We start from the raw sequence: 17,519 nt of genomic DNA, 5'->3' as shown, positions 1-17,519 counted from the left end.
GACGAATTAGGGGTGTTACAAGATACATGAAAAAATGTGCATGAATATGATTATCGTGGACAAGTTTGAGAATCTGATTATTCTTAAAACTGTTACTGTGAGTTCTGATTTATTAATGATGGTTGCACTTAAAAAACTAATATTCTGAACTGAATTGCTATATGTGAATATTTTATGCAATGAGAATTAGTATGCCTTAATAAATGTTGCATCAGTTTTATTGTAAATGGACTCGCACTAAACGTCAAAGCTCACCCCTTTTAAATTTTCATCCTTATAGATAACCCACCATGTTAAGATGTGGGCACGACATTTGAAGGTTCTCGACACTGTTTATTTTAAAATGTTAATTATTTAAAGCTTAGTCTTTTAATTTATTTTATTATTTGAGGATTGTAATGTTTTATTTGAACTGTGGCATGGGATTTAGGACTTAGGTTTGTTTGTTTTTTCTGCATGACATTTTACTTGAATTCTTAAAAATATAAAGCTCTGATTATTAATTAGTATGCAAGAACCTGGTTTTATTAAATACGTAAACAAATGTCATCTTTTCCGCAACTTGATGATAATTAAATATTAAGGAATAGTAAAATGATTTTTTTAAGTAAGGTTTCTATTAAATTAAATAAGTATTTTAAAACAACTTATTTCTAAAACTTCGATAACCCGGTTAGGCTATTTCAGTGACTGATGTAATCTTTCGAATTCAGGTCTAACGTCTAAGCCAAGTTAGGGAGGTTACAATATGTGAATAAAAAATTAATTTTTTATTATTTTTAAAATTATAAAAATATAGAAATAATAAAAATGCAAATCTAGAATTAGCTTAGACAAAAGGATATCGAGATTTCGATGAATCCAACATTAAGTGTTAATCTTTAGTATAGTTTTCTAAACTTTTATAGTTTTAATTTTGAGAATTTATATATATATATATAAAGTTTAAGTTTATATATATATATTTTAAACAAAATATATTTTTAAAAAATTATTTTACATGTTTTATTTTCAGATTTTTTTTAGAAATTAAGACCAAATTGATAGAATATATAAATTTTGATGACTAAATTTATTATTATACCAATTAAAATTATGTATAATTGAGAAAAAAATTAAAATCAATAATTAATTGTCCTTCGTTCCTTACTTATATATTTTTAGAAGGATTGATTAACTCAATATTAAAATTGAGAGGGATTGAGAGATCTTTTTACCTAAACTAAAAAAAAAAAAATCTAGACATGTATTGTTATTTTATCGGCTTTCTGTATAAAAGTTAATGACATAGGTACCTAAAAAAAATACAAACTTGGCTAATAATTTTCAAGGTAATGTAGTAATTAGGTCCAAAAATAAATTTAGATACCAACTAATTATAATGTGGATATTTTATCATCCTTATGAGAATAAAATTATTGAAATTTTTATAATTCTTAATTTTTATCTTTTTAATATTTTTTTATAATTATAATTTAAAATATTTTTTTATAATTATAGAAAATAAATATGAATTTTAAGATTTTTTTATAATTTTTAGTTTTTTAAATTTATTAGCATTATTATTAAGAAAAATTATAAAATTATTAAAATGATATTTTAGTTATAATTTAAAGGTCAAATTAGTTATTAATCCTTTGAGTTGACGTAACATATCTTTATTTCATCAAACGATAGTATAATTTAATGGATGAGTAATTGAAATATAACAATCCATTAGCGTCAATAACCATTGCACTTGAAAGTTAAGTAACTCAAATGTAATTTTAATAAAAAATTATCCCTTTATTCACTTCTTGCCACTTGCTCACCGTGTGCACTTTCTTTCCAAGGGTTTTAGCATTATGAGGTACAACTTGCTTAGCAGGTCATCAGTTAGATTATTATTATTATTATTTTAAAATCTTTTATAGTTTGTTTAAATGAGAAATTTTAAAATTTTAAAATTTTGGAATTTTGGAATTTTTAAAATGCTAATACTTTAGATTTTAACAATTCAAAATGCTTAAAATTATAATTATTTTGTTTGGACAAATAATTGCTTAAAAAATGAGGTTATTGGATTTTTATGAATTAAAGTAAAAGTATAAAAATAATTATTATATTAAAAATAAATAATATAAAAATATTCAATATGTATATCATTATATTTGTAAAATTTTATAAATATTTTTAACAAAATAAAATTTTAAAAATATATATTATAATTAAATACAAAATACTTTTGAAGTTTTAGTATTTATCTTATAATGAGATCATATGTATTTATCTTATAATTAAATAAAATATTATAAGAAATTTTGAAAAAAAATTATTTGTGACCCACGAGGAGCCGTATGAGGTGAAAATCTCATGTACGGTTTTGGACTAGCAATGGAAACAGTGATGTTATCATTGACTATAAGTATCTAACAGTTCAAGTACAGTTAATATAATTGAGGTGCAATCAAAATATAGTTATTGGGGATGGAATTTGTGGCATTAGCCAATACGGATATCGTTTTTTTAATTTCTTCTCTAGCAGAATGTGAGAGACTACCTTCTGATTTACCAAAAGCAGAGGAAGAATTAATAGTAGGGTATCAAACCGAATATTCATGTATCAAATTTGGTTTATTTTACGTCGCTTCCTATCTGAACCTATTACTTTCTTCGTTATTTGTAACAGTTCTTTACTTGGGGGGTTAGAATATTTCCATTCCGTACGTATTCATCCCTGAGCTATTTGAAATAAATAAAATCAATGGAATCATTGGAACGACAATTGGTATCTTTATTACATTAGCTAAAACTTATTTTTTATATTTCTATCGCAACACGATGGACTTTACCTAGGTTAAGGATGGACCAATTATTAAATATCGAGTGGAAATTTCTTGTGGAATTTGAAAAGGGAAATTGAGCTACTAAAATCCTCTTTTGAAATTACTCTCGAATTTTGAAATTTTTCAAATTTTTTTTCCAAACAAGTAAATTCACATTTAAAATTTTAGAAACTTTGATACAAATGAAATCCTTCGTCCAAACCTACCCCGAATGTTTTAAATAACATTTAAGAAATTAAATAATTTTCTCATAAGTTATTAGTACCTAATTTCTTAAAAATCATTTAATGTTTTAAGTAACCCATAAAAAATCTAGTTATTTACTCAAGATTTAGAAATTACTTAATTTCTTAAATGTCATTTGTTGTTTTAAGTTTCCTTTATAAAATTAAGGGTGTGTTTGATTTTTGGAAAATGACTTATGAAAAATATTTTCTGTGTTTTCCTGTAATACCCTCGACCTGGCCTAGGAGTTTCAGCTAATACTAAAGTGTTACATTCAATCATCGAAGTCATCTTCTAAAGCCACATTTTTTTTTCTTATGTTGATATGTAAGGAAAACACTCATTTGTTTCTAGTAAAACATTTATTCATTAAGCCATCTTTTCTTAAGAATTTAATTATGATATTATTACTGTGACATTTTGAAAATAGTTACGGTTTTCAAGAAAAGATTTATCAAAACTTTATGTAGTTTGTAAAGTAGCAAAGATAATAGTTCTCTAAACCAAATAGCATGCAAATATCAGAGTAATAATTAAGTAGCATGCTTAATATAAAAAAGCTAAACAATCCCAAACCTAGGATATAAAAGCAAGAATAATTAATAATTACAATCCAAAAGGAAAATGATACGGAAAAACTTTAATGAGAACTTTTAAATAGGAAAAACAAGTTGCTGATTCAAGTTTCCTCCAATGCCATTCCAGGACTGAGTTCTCTGTGCTACCTGAGAGGTAAAGAAAGGGGGAGTGAGCTTATGACAGCTCATTGTGAGTCTAATTTTTAAACAATTAAATATAATTGTACAAACAGTAAACAATTCAATTTATGGTATAATAGAAAATTAAGCATAATATAAGAAATATTCAGTAAATCTGTGCATGTACAAGTTATACTCAAGATGCAATGCAATTATAATTTTAAATTCCCACCCATCCATCCTATTCGCCCTCGAGCATTGCTCGACTCTCCAAAACACATATCAATAACTAACCATCCTGGATTTTCTAGTGAAGATGGTCGTTCAGTTGTCATCTATGACGAAGACTTTTACTACAATAATTTACCATCCCGGTAACTTGATTTTGATGGCTTTTTAAATTATCATTCTGGTTAAATTCAGTTTTGATGACATTGTCGCCTACTTCATGCAATACTGTCTTTTGGTGTGGACTTAAATTGCCACTATCTCCTACAGAACTCCTCCATCCTTCGTACCCATTTTCATGTAATTATGCACATATACTTAGCATGCTATGCTATTTCTTATCAATCGATGCTACATCTGATATCTTAAACTTATCATAAAATGACATGTGTTCATGCATCTGTAATAGCCCATTTTTGCCCGGCCCATTTCAGTATTTAAAATAATAAACCCCCAAAAAATAAAAATAAAACAAAGTCCAAGTCCAGTACAAAATTACAAACATATAATTTGGCCCAATCGGAATGGCCCATTACTTGAAAAGATTTAAGGTCCATCTATAAGCTTGACTCATATGGAAATATAATCTTTAAGGATATGCAATCTTAGATATGATATGCAATCTTGAAGGTATGCTCTTGTAATCTTGGAGATTTAATTTGTAGATATCCTTTAATCTTAACCGTTGATGTAATTGATCTGTACCGTTGGATTTGGGGAGGCTCAACTATAAATAGAGGCCTCTCCCTTCATTGTAAATCACTTGAGTTTTGGGAAGCAATAAGAATTCTTGAGAGCATTCACTCAAATTTCTTCCCTCTTGCGTTCTTACTCTCTGTGGTTTGTTCTTATTTTATTCTTTGTCTATCTTAGTTTTTCAACCCTTTTTTTTATTTTAATTTCTTCATTTTTCAAATATTTATATTTATTCCTATCTTTATACATTTGATTATGTATTTTATATATTATAATATTTAACCTTTTTATATAGTTTATTTTCAAATATATATTTTCTATGCATGTATATATATTATATTATCATTTCATGTATTTTGAACTATTGCATTATATTTTTATAATTTGTAAATGTTCTATTTATTCATTTTTTTAGTGTATGTCATTTATCTTATTTGTGCATAGTTTCATTTTTTTATATGCTATGTTTAATTATTTCTTTTATGTGCTATTTTATGATATATATTGTTGTATAATTTTTGCATGTATTATGTTTTTCTTTTAGTTTACTCATGTTTTTATTTGTTTATTATCTTATATTTACCCTAGTATGATTTTTTTCATTAAACGTATGTTCATGTTATTTAGTTTTGTCTTAATGATATTATTTATGTTTGTATGGAAACGTTAGAATATTTTGTACATCTATGCTTCATGATGCATTAATATGTCATCCTAAAATGTCATTTAAACTAATATTCCAAGGTTTTTTTTTAAAAAAAATAAAAGGCAATGCTTGATGTTTGGAAACTTCGAGAAAGGTAGTGCCCTAACTTACTGGGTTGCGACTTTTCTCGTTGAATTCGAATAGTCAAGCAACTTTCTAAGTGATTTTGAGTTTTCAAATTTTAAACAATTATTTCGAGATTTCAAAACATAGTGTCCTAACTTACTGGATATGGCGTTTTGTTGTTTCGAGATAGAAATTTTCGAAAAACGAGCTTAGTTTCGAAGGTTTTAAAATGTTGCGTCTTAACTTACTGAATGTGATGTTTTGACTCGTTTGAAATAAGTGAGCCTTAATTTTCAAAATTGAGACATTCTAATTAAAAGAGGTTTGCATCTTAAAACTTTCAAATTTCTGACATTAAAAACACTTGATAATCAATTAGGTACCAATTTTTGGGCGTTACGAGGGTGCTAACCGTTCCTCGTACGTAACTGACTCCCGAATCCATTTTCTCGACTTTCGTAGACCAAAATTAAATGTTTTAAAACAAAATATTTTGTAAGGTGATCCAATCACACCTAAAAAGATTATTGGCGACTCCCGTTTTCGGTTTTCTTAAAGTCGATTCCCATTTTCCAAAACTCGATTTAAAAATGGTTTCGACAGCATCCATTCACATCAATTTCATGTAAATAACTAATTTATGCGAATTAAAATAGTATTACATGTACAACATTTTCATGCGATTTAACATGCTTAGTTTGGCTAACACATACATAAGTAGGGTTTACAGTTATAGGGGTCACAAATATAGGGCTGCACATTTAACGGTTCGCTTAGGTAGGGCTCGCACCTAAGGGTTCGCACGTTTTTAGGTTCAGTTGTATAGGATTCATATACTAACATATAAAGGGTTTGAATAATTAACAAATGGGTTCATATAATACTTCTAATAAGGCTCACATGATTATATCTGTAGGGTTTGCATGATAATCATACAGGGCTCTTATCTTATTGCATATAAAGTTCACAAGATTAAACACATAGGATTTGCATGTAATAACCTAGGGTTCACATGTAATTCATAGGGGTTTGCATGTCATAAACATATAGGGTTTACATAAATAATATATCGATTCGCATAAATAACAATGGGTTTGCATGTAATATTAGTTTGTATAAGGGTTCACACAAATAGGGGTTCGCATGTATGTTCTAGGAGCTCACGTATTTAAGATTATATGGTTTTACATATGAGTTCACAATTGGGGTTCGCCTATAAGGGTTCGCATACCAAAGGCTAGCCTATAAGGTTTCACATGCAAAGAGGGTTCGCCTATGTGGTCTCACATGCAAGGGGTCTCACACAGGTTCTCAAACATGGGGTATTTATGCAAGGGATTCCCCTATTTGGGAGGCACATGCCAGGGGTTCGCACACAAGGCTCACGTACAAGTTCGCATACATGGGGGTTTGCTCACAGGCTAGCACATACGAGGGCTCTCTTAGGGAGTTTGCCTATACTAATTCTTTATTTCCTACTACTTTCATTTAGACACAAAGATTTAAGTTTAGATCCTACACTTGTTTTGAAAACAAAAACCTTAGTTTGGGAGAGGCGATTGATGATTCACTTGAGAGGAGAGGGATGATTTTGAAAACCTTGATTCATTTGCTTGAAAATTGATTTCGTAATGGTGGAGAAATAAAAGAATTCGAGAGTATTTTCTTTGAAAAATTCTTTAGGTTAAATTCTAAGGTTTGAAAAACTTGGTTATTTATAAAAAAATTTCCCTAATTGTAATAGGATTAGGAATTATTTTTAAAATTGGGGTTGATTTAAATTAAGGACTAAATTAAAAAATAGTTTTTGTCTGGGCTAGTTTGAAAATTTAACACTTTTAGGGGGTAAAAATAAGAAAATAAAATATTCTGGCTGAATGTACACAAAGGATTTCAAACTTAGGACCAAAGGCAAGCTAAAGCCTTACCACTGAACCAGCAGGCTCATTCTTGTCAATTATTCATCAAAAACAATTTTTTAAGACATCCTAATTCTCTTATCTTATGCTTAAAAAAAATAAAAATCTAAATTTTTTACTTCTATTTCTTCTAGGCCTAATTTTGGGATGCGAAAAATCTCCTTCCTTAAAAAAAAATTCTTCCTCGAATTTTAACTTACCTTAGCCAAACAAGTGAAGATATTGTTGAGGAATCAACTCTTCGGGTTCCCATGTCGCTTCTTTGGTTCCATGGTTTTGCCACAAAACCTTAACTAGAGAAATTTGTTTATTTCTAAGAGTTTTAACCTCTTTATTTATTATACTAATTGGTTATACCTTAAAAGATAAGTCTGGATGGATCTCGATCTCTTTGATGGGACTATATAGGAAATATCAGAATGATAGCGTCATAACATTGACACATGGAACACATTGTAGACTCGATCTAACTCAGGAGGTAGTTCAAGTTGATAAGCTACTAGGTCGATTCACTTTTGTACTTTTCAAGGACCGATGAAACAAGGACTTAATTTTCCTTTTCTACAGAACCTTATAACCTTCTTCCATGATGAGACTTTTAAAAGGAGTTCTTCCTTTCCTTTTAGGCTGGCATGTGACTTTTTTTGATCTACAGCTGTTTTTAATCTTTCTTTAATTTTTCGAATTTGTCCTCAGTTTCTTGTACCAACTTGGGACCCATTATTTTTCTTTCTTTCAATTCCTTCCAACATAGGGGTGTACGACAGTTTCTCCCATAAAGTGTTTCGTATGTGCTGTCTTTATGCTTGCTTGATAACTATTACTGTAAGCAAACTCTACAAGTGGTAGAAATTCCTCCCAACTGCCTCGTAAGTCAATGACACAACTTCTTAACATATCTTTTAGAATTTGAATTGTGCTTTTGGATTGCCTTTTAGTTTGTGGGTGAAATGTTGTGCTAAAGTCAAGATTTTTCTCCTAATGCCTTGTGTAACTTCTTCCAAAACCTCGAAGTGAAACTAAGATTTTGATCTAGTATAATTGAAACTAGTACTCCATGTAATTTAACAATCTCCGCAATGTACAACTTTGCTAATTTTGTTAAGCGGTAATCAATTTGAACTAGAATGAAATGGGCTAATTTAGTGAGTTAATCCACAATCACCCACGCTGAATCCTTCCTAAAGAGATTTAGAGGTAAACCACACGCTGAATCCTTCCTAATGAGACTTAGAGGTAAACCACTTACGAAATCCATTGTTATTCTTTCCCACTTCTAATATGGAATTGCATGTGGTTGAAATAATCCTAATGAAAATTGATGTTTCTCTTTTACTTGCTGACATGCCAAGCACTTTGCCACAAAATTTGTCATGTCTCTTTTTAATCCTAGCCACCAATATAATTCTTTCAAGCCTTGGTACACTTTATTACTTTCGAGATGCATAGAGTATGGGCTATTATGGGTTTCCTAAATTATCTTTTATTTCAACTATGGATCATTCGGGAAACAATATTTTTCTGAAGCAAATGACTCCTCTTTCATTAATTGAGAAGTCTCCTGTCAATCCTTCTTCTACTCTTTAATGTGTAGAAACAACTTAACGTCTAAGGGTTGCTTGGTTTTTATTTATTCCTCTAAGATTGATTTAACTTGCAATTCGACAAGGATGTCTCCATCATCGTAAAGGCTCAATCTTGCAAACATTGCTCTTAGTTTCGTTTTCGCTTTTCAACTTAGGGCAACTGCTACAACATTTGCTTTCCTTGGATGGTACTCAATTGTACAATCATAATCTTTAAGTAGTTTGATCCACCTTATTCTCTTTAAATTAAGTTCTTTTTGAGTTAGGAGGTATTTTAAGCTCTTGTGATCTTTATAAATTGTGTACCTTTCTCCATAAAGATAATGTCTCCAAATTTTAAATGCAAAAACTACTGCGACTAACTCTAGATCATGTGTAGGGTAATTGCTCTCATGAGTCTTAAGGTGCCTTGATGCATAAGCGACCACTTTTCCATCTTGCATTCGGACACAACCGAGTTCCACATGTAATGCGTCACTGTAAATAACATAATATTTTCTTGATTCAGGCTAAATTAAAATTGGTGCTTGATTTAGAACCGATTTCAACTTCTTAAAAATTTTCTATTTCTTTTCAATCCATTTAAAAGGCATGTCTTTCCTTGGAGACTTAGTCAAAGGAGCGACCACTAGGGAAAAACCCTCGACAAACCTTTGGTAGTATCCTACTAAGCCTAGAAAACTTCAAATTTTAGAGGCGTTCTTTGGTTTCTTCCATTCTAGGATTCCTTCTATCTTTTTTGGATCTACTTGGATTCCCTTAGAAGACAAAATGTGACCTAAAAACATAACTTCCTTAAGCCAAAATTCACACTTGCTAAATTTTGCGACAAGTCTCTTTTCCCGTAAAATGTGTAACACGATCCGTAACTATTTGTTGTGTTCTGTTTTAGATTTTGAGTACACCAAAATGTCATCAATAAAGACTACGAAAAATTAGTCAAGGAAATGTTGAAAAATACGGTTCATGAGGTCCATAAATGATGTCGGTGTGATCGTTAATTCAAATGGCATGACTAAAAACTTGTAGTTTCCATAACGAGTTCTAAAGGCTATTTTGTGAACATCTACCTGTTTCACCTTCAATTGATAATACCCCAACCTTAGATCGATTTTGGAAAACATAGTGGCACCTCGGAATTGATCAAATAAATCATCTATCCTTGGTAAATGATATTTAGTTTTCATGGTTAACTTGTTTAGTTGTCGATAATAATGCAAAGTTAGAATGATCCATCCTTATTTTACACGAACAAAACTAGTGCAACCCACGAAGAAATATTGGGTCTAATGAATCCACAATCTAATAACTCTTAAATTTGGATCTTTAGTTCTTCTAACTCTTTTGGTGCCATACGGTAAGCAGGTATTGACACTGGTATGGTTCTTGGCATTACCCCGATTTCGAGCTCTACTTCCCGATCCGGTGGTAACCTTAGCAACTTTTTGGGAAAAATGTTTGAAAACTCACTAACTGAATGTCACTTACTCTGGGTTCGACGACCTTAACATCTTTGACATAGGCTAAAAATGTCCCACATCCTTTACAAACCAATTTTTCTACGACCATGGTTGAGATTACTTTTGACAAATAATTCATTTTATTTCCTACTATAACAATTTCTTTGTTGTCTTTGATTTTCAAAGTTGCCCTTTTCAAGGCACAATCTAAGTTTACATGATTCTCTAACAACCAATCTATTCCTAGAATTAGATTGAACTCCCCAAATGGTAATTCTATGAAATTGAAAAGAAAAATTTCCTCTTGCAACTATAACGGACATCTTTTGTAAACTCTATCTACCATAAATGTTTGTCCTAATGAGCTTATTATTGTAATAACATTATTATTTTTTTCACTTTTTCATTTAATTTTTCGACCATGTTCAACACTAGATATGAATAAGTAAACCCCACATTGATTAAAGAAAAGAAAGGCACATAATGGATAAGGAATGTACCTTTGATGAAATAGATGACATACTTATCTTCCAGTCCTTTTGCCTTATAAACTAAGGTTGGTTTCCTCACCTCTACCCGATTTACAACCTATGCTAGTGCTCTCTAGCCTCGGTTTTTGTTGTTTCGATTGGGACCATGGTTCCCTTGTCCTTGAGTCCAGTTTTGGCCTTGATTTAGCAATTGAGTTGGCTTAGTCCAAAAGGGGCAATGTTTAGTTTGGTGTTCCTTTGATCCACACTTAAGACAAGCATTGATCTTTTTCCAACATTCTCTTGTGTGGTGTTTCTTATAATACCGACACTTAGGAGTTCGTTCATCATTAGACTTGGATTGTGGTTTAGCCCTTTTTGCAAGCATGTGGTTCAAATTGTCGGAACTTGAGTCTCTTTAATTCTGAAATTTTTGCCTCTTTTCTCATTTCGTGCATTTGATTTCCTCTAGAATTTTGATCTTTTCAACTAAATTTTCAAAATTTCTCTCCTAAAGAAGTGCCACTTCTACTTTTAGGTCGTATTTTAATATTTCCTTGAACCTTGCGCTTTTATTCTCCTCTATTGCTACCAAATTGAGAGTATAACGACTTTGTCTTAAAAATTCATCTTCGTACTCCAAAATTGACATATCTCTCTGCTTTAGTTTGATGAATTCGCGTCTGCGGGCTTCAACATAACGAAGACATGCATACTTTTTCTAAAAAGCCTATTGGAAATAATTCCAAGTAATTCTTTCTACAAGCATCTCCCTAATAATGGCTTGCCACCATCTATATGCCTCGTCTCTTAGCAGGGACACACTCTTTTTAGCTTTTGTTCTAGAGTGTATTCAAGGTCCTCCAGAATTCTCTCTGTTGTTTCCATCTAGTATTCTACTACGGTGGGAGTTGTTCTAACGATTCCTTTGAACCTTTGGCCCCATTAGACTTAAGTTTTTTAGTAATCGTCTTTTCATTTCCACTACTTGGTCAGGTGACTCTTTGGAGTGCTCTTAGTATAACTTGAGTCCCAACATTGTCTGCCACGGTTCCACCATTCTGATTTCCCATTTCTATAACTCTGTTCTCATTACCTTCACAATCATTAGCGGTAAAATTCTCTATGAAGTCCTGGGTCGATTTTTCTCTTTATACCATTCTATAGGTACAACCCTGCTAGGTCTACCCCTACCATGTCTACCTTGAGTGTTCATACTGATATTTCTACAATTTTAAGTAGTTAGTACTTAACTCAAGTTTTCACTTTATGCTACGTTTCTATCTAAAGTTTTTCTACTACTTAGAAATTTTTCTATAGTACCTGGCATTAGATTCCTCGGACTAGTTTTTCAATTAAAACTTACTTCATATCATAAAATTTATTCCTATGCATGCATACTCTTTCAAATTTTCAAAACCATGTTTAGAAAACCTAAGCTCTATTAGGACTTAATGTAACACCCGGACCCGGCCTAGGAGTTTCAGCTAAGTCTAAGGCGTTACATCGATCATCGATGTCATCCCGTAAATCCACTTTTTTTTCTTACATTGATATGTGAGGAAAAATCTTTTTTTTTAGTAAAACATTTATTCATTAAGTTGACTTTCCTTAGGAATTTAATTATGATATTATTATCGTTGTGTTTTTAAAACGGTTAAAGTTTTCAAGAAAATATTTATCAAAAAATTAAAATAATAGTTCTCTAAACTGAATAGCATGCAAATATTAGAGTAATAATTAAGTAACATGCTTAATATAAATAAGCTAAACAATCCTACACCAAAGATATAAAAGAAAGAATAATTAATAATTACAACCCAAAAACAAGACGATTACGAGAAAACTTTAATGAAAACTTTTAAATAAGAAAAATAAGTTGCTAATCCGAGGTTCCTCTGATGTCATTCCAAGACCTAGTTCTCTGTGTTACGTGAGAGGTAAAGAAAGGGATAGTGAGGTTATGGCAACTCAGTGTGAGTCTAATTTTTAAACCATTATATATAATTGTACAAACAATAAAGTATTCAATTTATGGCGTAATAGAAAATTAAGCATAATATAAGAAATATTTAGTAAATAAGTACATGTACAGATTATACTTAAGATACAATGCAATTATAATTTTAAATTCTCACCCATCCATCCTATCCACCCTCGAGCATTGATCGACAATCCAAAATATATATCAATAACTAGCCATCCTAGATTTCCCGGTGAAGATGGTCATTCACTTGTTATCTGTGATGAAGACTATTACTAGAATAATTTACCATCTCGGTTGCTCGATTTTGATGACTTTGTCGCCTACTTTGTATAGTACTGTCTTTCAGTGTGGACTTAAATTGACACTATCTTCTATAAACTCCTCCATCCTCCGTACCCATTTTCATGTAATTATGCACATATACTTAACATGTTATGCTATTTATCAACAATTGATACTACATTTGACATCTTAAATTTATCATAAAACAACATGTGTTTATACATCTATTCACATCAATTTCACATAGGTAATTAATTTATGTGAATTAAAACAGTATTACGTATTCAACAACTTTATGCGATTTAACATGCTTAGTTTGGCTAACACATACATAAGTAGGGTTCGCACTTATAGCGGCCACACATATAGGGTCGCACGGTAAGGCTTACACTTGGGGTTTCACACCTAAGGGTTTGCACATAAGGGTTCGCAAAAGTAGGGTTCGCACTTAAGGGTTCGCAAGTTTTTAAGATTCACATGTATAGTGTTCGTATACTAACATATAAAAGGTTCGCATAATTAACAACTGGGTTCACATAATACTGCTAACATGGTTCACATGATTATATCTTTAGGGTTCAGATTATAATCATACATGGCTCGCAACTTACAACATGTAGGGTTCACATGATTAATCACACAAGATTTTTATGTAATAACCTAAGGTTCGCATGTAATTCATAGTGGTTCGCATGTCATAAACAGATAGCGGTCGCATGTAATAGCAATTTGTATGAGGGTTCATACAAATAGGAGTTTGCATGTATATTGTAGGAGCCCGTGTATTTAAACCTATATGGTTTTACATGAGTTCATAATGAGGGTTCATTGATAGGAGTTCACATATTAGAGGCTTACCTATAGGGTTTCACCTACAAGGTCTCGCACACAAGGCTCCTAGTCAGGTTCACATACATGGGGTTTTCATACAAAGTGTTTGCCTGTTTAGGGGGCACATGCAGGGGGTTCACACACAAGGCTCATGTACAGGTTCGTATACATGAGGTTAGCTCACAAGCTCACACATTCAGTTCTCTTAGGGAGTTCCCTTATACTATTTCTTTATTTCCTATTACTTTCAATTACACATCAAGTTTTAAGTTTATATCCCAAACTTGTTTTGAAAACACAAAAACCTTAATTTTGGAGAGGGGATTGACGATCCACTTAAGAGGAAAGGGATGATTTTGAAAACCTTGAATCCTTTGCTTGAAAATTGATTTGGTAATGGTAGGAAAAGGAAGAATTTGAGAGTATTTTCTTTGAAAAATTCTTTAGGTTAAATTCTAGGGTTTGAAAAACTTGGTTATTTATAAACTGTTTTTCCCATAATTGCAATAGGATTAGGAATTATTTTTAAAATTGGGGCTAATTTAAATTAAGGACTAAACTTTTAAAACATAGTTTTTGGCTGGGTTAGTTTGAAAATTCGGCAATTTTATGGGGTGAAAATAAGGAAAAAATATTTTGGTTGAATTCACATAAGGGCTTTTAAAATTGGGACCTAAAGGTAACTAAGGCCTTATCATTGAACCAGTAGACTCATTCTTGTAAATTCTTTGACAAAAATAATTTTTAAGACATCATAGGTTCTCTTACCTTATGCTTAAAAACTAAAAATCTAAATTTTTACTCCTATTTCTTCTAGGCCTAATTTTGGAATGTGACATTTCCTGTGTTTGTTTCATGGAAAATAGTGTGGCCAATGAAAAATGACTTATATAGGTCAACAAGAAATAAGCCTCTTTCCTATAAATTGACTTACCCTTTTGAAAAGCTCAAGTCATTTTTTGGAAAAGAGTTTTTTTATCAAATATTTTATTTTTATAAAGAAATTAAGTTCAATGCATTACAAAGTGTATAAGCATTAAAGGTCTCACCTATAGGAATCCATCAACAAATTGTACAAGTAATATGATTATCCTGGCAGAATACAAATAGCAGTTTATATGATTCTTTAATATAATGTCCATTCATGCATAATGATATTTAGGTCACATATGGCTTTTCGACTTGTAATATTCTGAGGTTTAGGACAAGTGTGGAATTCAAAAATAATAAGCATCAAAAGGGGTTAAAAACACAAAAATAGTTTGGCACATTGTATCGATCCCTATTCTTCCCCCTTAAAGGCCCTTACCCGCTCACTGCTTTATTTCTCCTTCTCTCACCTTCCTTGTTTCTCCATATAGGAAATCACAGCATGACATAGTAACTACGGCTAGCCTATGAGTCTTTATGCACTAATGAATGAGTTTTTATTATTCTCGTGACTTTGTCACTTTCTTTTTTCAATTCATCTCACCCATGAATGCTTTTTTCTTTTCAATAACTTTTTCTACTCGTATTGATTTTCTTTTTGGATTTTTCTTTTATTTTGCACTTTTTAGACTAACCTATAGTTCCTATATCATACCAATCTTTCCTATTTCACTCTATTTTTACAAAATCCACCATGATGTATCTACTTAACCCTTAATACGTATGGCCAGACGTCTATAGGTCTGTAGTGCAGGACCAAAGAAAAATGGAAAATACAAATTAACTTTTCAGGCCCAAGTTTTGTTATAAGGTTCATCAAGAAGTGTTAACATGCTAAAAAAACGGTACTGAAGGTGAATAAATATAGGTTAGATTTTTACTCTGGATATGTTCCAAATAATGCCTTAGATCATCTCTTAAATATCTTAATATGCGCAAATTTAATTAACCAAACAAACTCAAATTCAACCATTTATCATTCATACTAGCATGCTGTAACATCCCAAATTAGGATAAATTCAAGATAAAAATAATTATTATATGATTTTTATGAGCTCTATGATATGAATTCATGCTTATGTGAAAGTTTCGAGAAGAAATTCTATGCATAAAATGTCTAATTGAACTTTAGGGACCAAATCGAATAAGATGCAAAACTTGCATTCTAGAAGCTTTAAGCATGAAATTGCTTTGGATTATGAACTAGAGGTTCCTAGTTAGCAATTTGACCAATTTCTATAATTTTGGACAAAAAAGGGCATGCATAGGAAAAATTTGAAAGAAAAACCCTAAGGGCATTTTGGTCATTTGGTAATTAAAAGAAGAAAAAGGAAAATCAAAGAAAAAATGTGTCCATCTTCTCCATGTGCTAGAAAAATTTCTCAATAGCCATAGCTAGGGTTTTGTTCGACATTTCCAAGCTTGATTGTAAGTGCTTCCTAGCCTGTTTTTCATGTTCTTTGTATTTTTGAAGTCTTTAAAGCATGATCTACCCATTTCTAGCTATATTTTGAGCTAGGGTTCATGTGTGAAATTTGACCCATGTGTGACATGCATGTATTTTTTTGATTAATAGAGGAACATGGATGCTTGATGCAAGATAAACATCTTTTACTAGGTGACTTTTAGTGAAAACACCTAAAAAAGGGACTTATTTGTAAAAGTGTAAAAGTGAGTAGTAACAATATGAAATTAAGGAAAATATGGGCTAACATGAGTATAGTAAAGGTTCGACTAGGCTTGGGTAACCAAGAAAATGCATACATTTCATTTTACGAGCCTAGACACTAAATCGTAAATAAATGAAAAGATAGGGGTAAAAAGGTAATTTTACCAAAGCATGAATTATGGGTCGATTTGCGTAATGTGATTAATAAACAAGTTGAATTTGGCATTATAGATCAAGAAAAACGTGAACTGGGTCTTGATCGAGGGAAGAATAAAGTATACGACGATTAGGCTCGATTACCATCATTTTTATACCGAAGTAATTACATGTGTATATAATTTGACAATGTGGTATGTTATGTTGTGTTAACTTTATGTGATAATTATTTTATTTCTTATTATGTATGCTATGTCTAATGGTACTATTGTAAGCATAAATGATATTATGGCCATTACATACGACATCACGAGCAAGTACAACAAAGTCTGCCATGTGCAAGTGAGGAAAATCCTGTTTGAACCTTAGGAATAGTTTAGGATACAAGTGACATGTTACTAGGAATTAAGAAGTCCGAACTCGTTGAGTGGTCCAGGTTTGTGCTATATGTGGCATCCGAGCTCGTTGAATGGTCCGAGTTCATAATGGATGCGATACATGTGATTGAGTTCCGGGCAATGGTCTTGTGTGTCCTACCGGTGGCTAGGTAATCCTTGAGTGGTTGGATACCTGACAGCTTTTTTGGGCAACCCGTATAGTTACACATTAATCAATAGCTTATATGAGCAAGCCCTTGAGTAGCTCTATTGCGAGCCTTGCATGATATGAGGTAGTCTCGGCTACGTATATTTATGTAGCAATTATGTGCAAGTTTCTCTGTATCCAATAGTATTCCGAGTGTTCAACGGGCATTATAATAAATGATGCATTGAAAGTCCCAAGAT

The sequence above is a fragment of the Gossypium hirsutum genome, chromosome A03 (genome assembly GCF_007990345.1).
Source record: "Gossypium hirsutum isolate 1008001.06 chromosome A03, Gossypium_hirsutum_v2.1, whole genome shotgun sequence".
Taxonomy (NCBI): Eukaryota; Viridiplantae; Streptophyta; class Magnoliopsida; order Malvales; family Malvaceae; genus Gossypium; species Gossypium hirsutum.
This window is presented reverse-complemented; position numbering follows the sequence as displayed.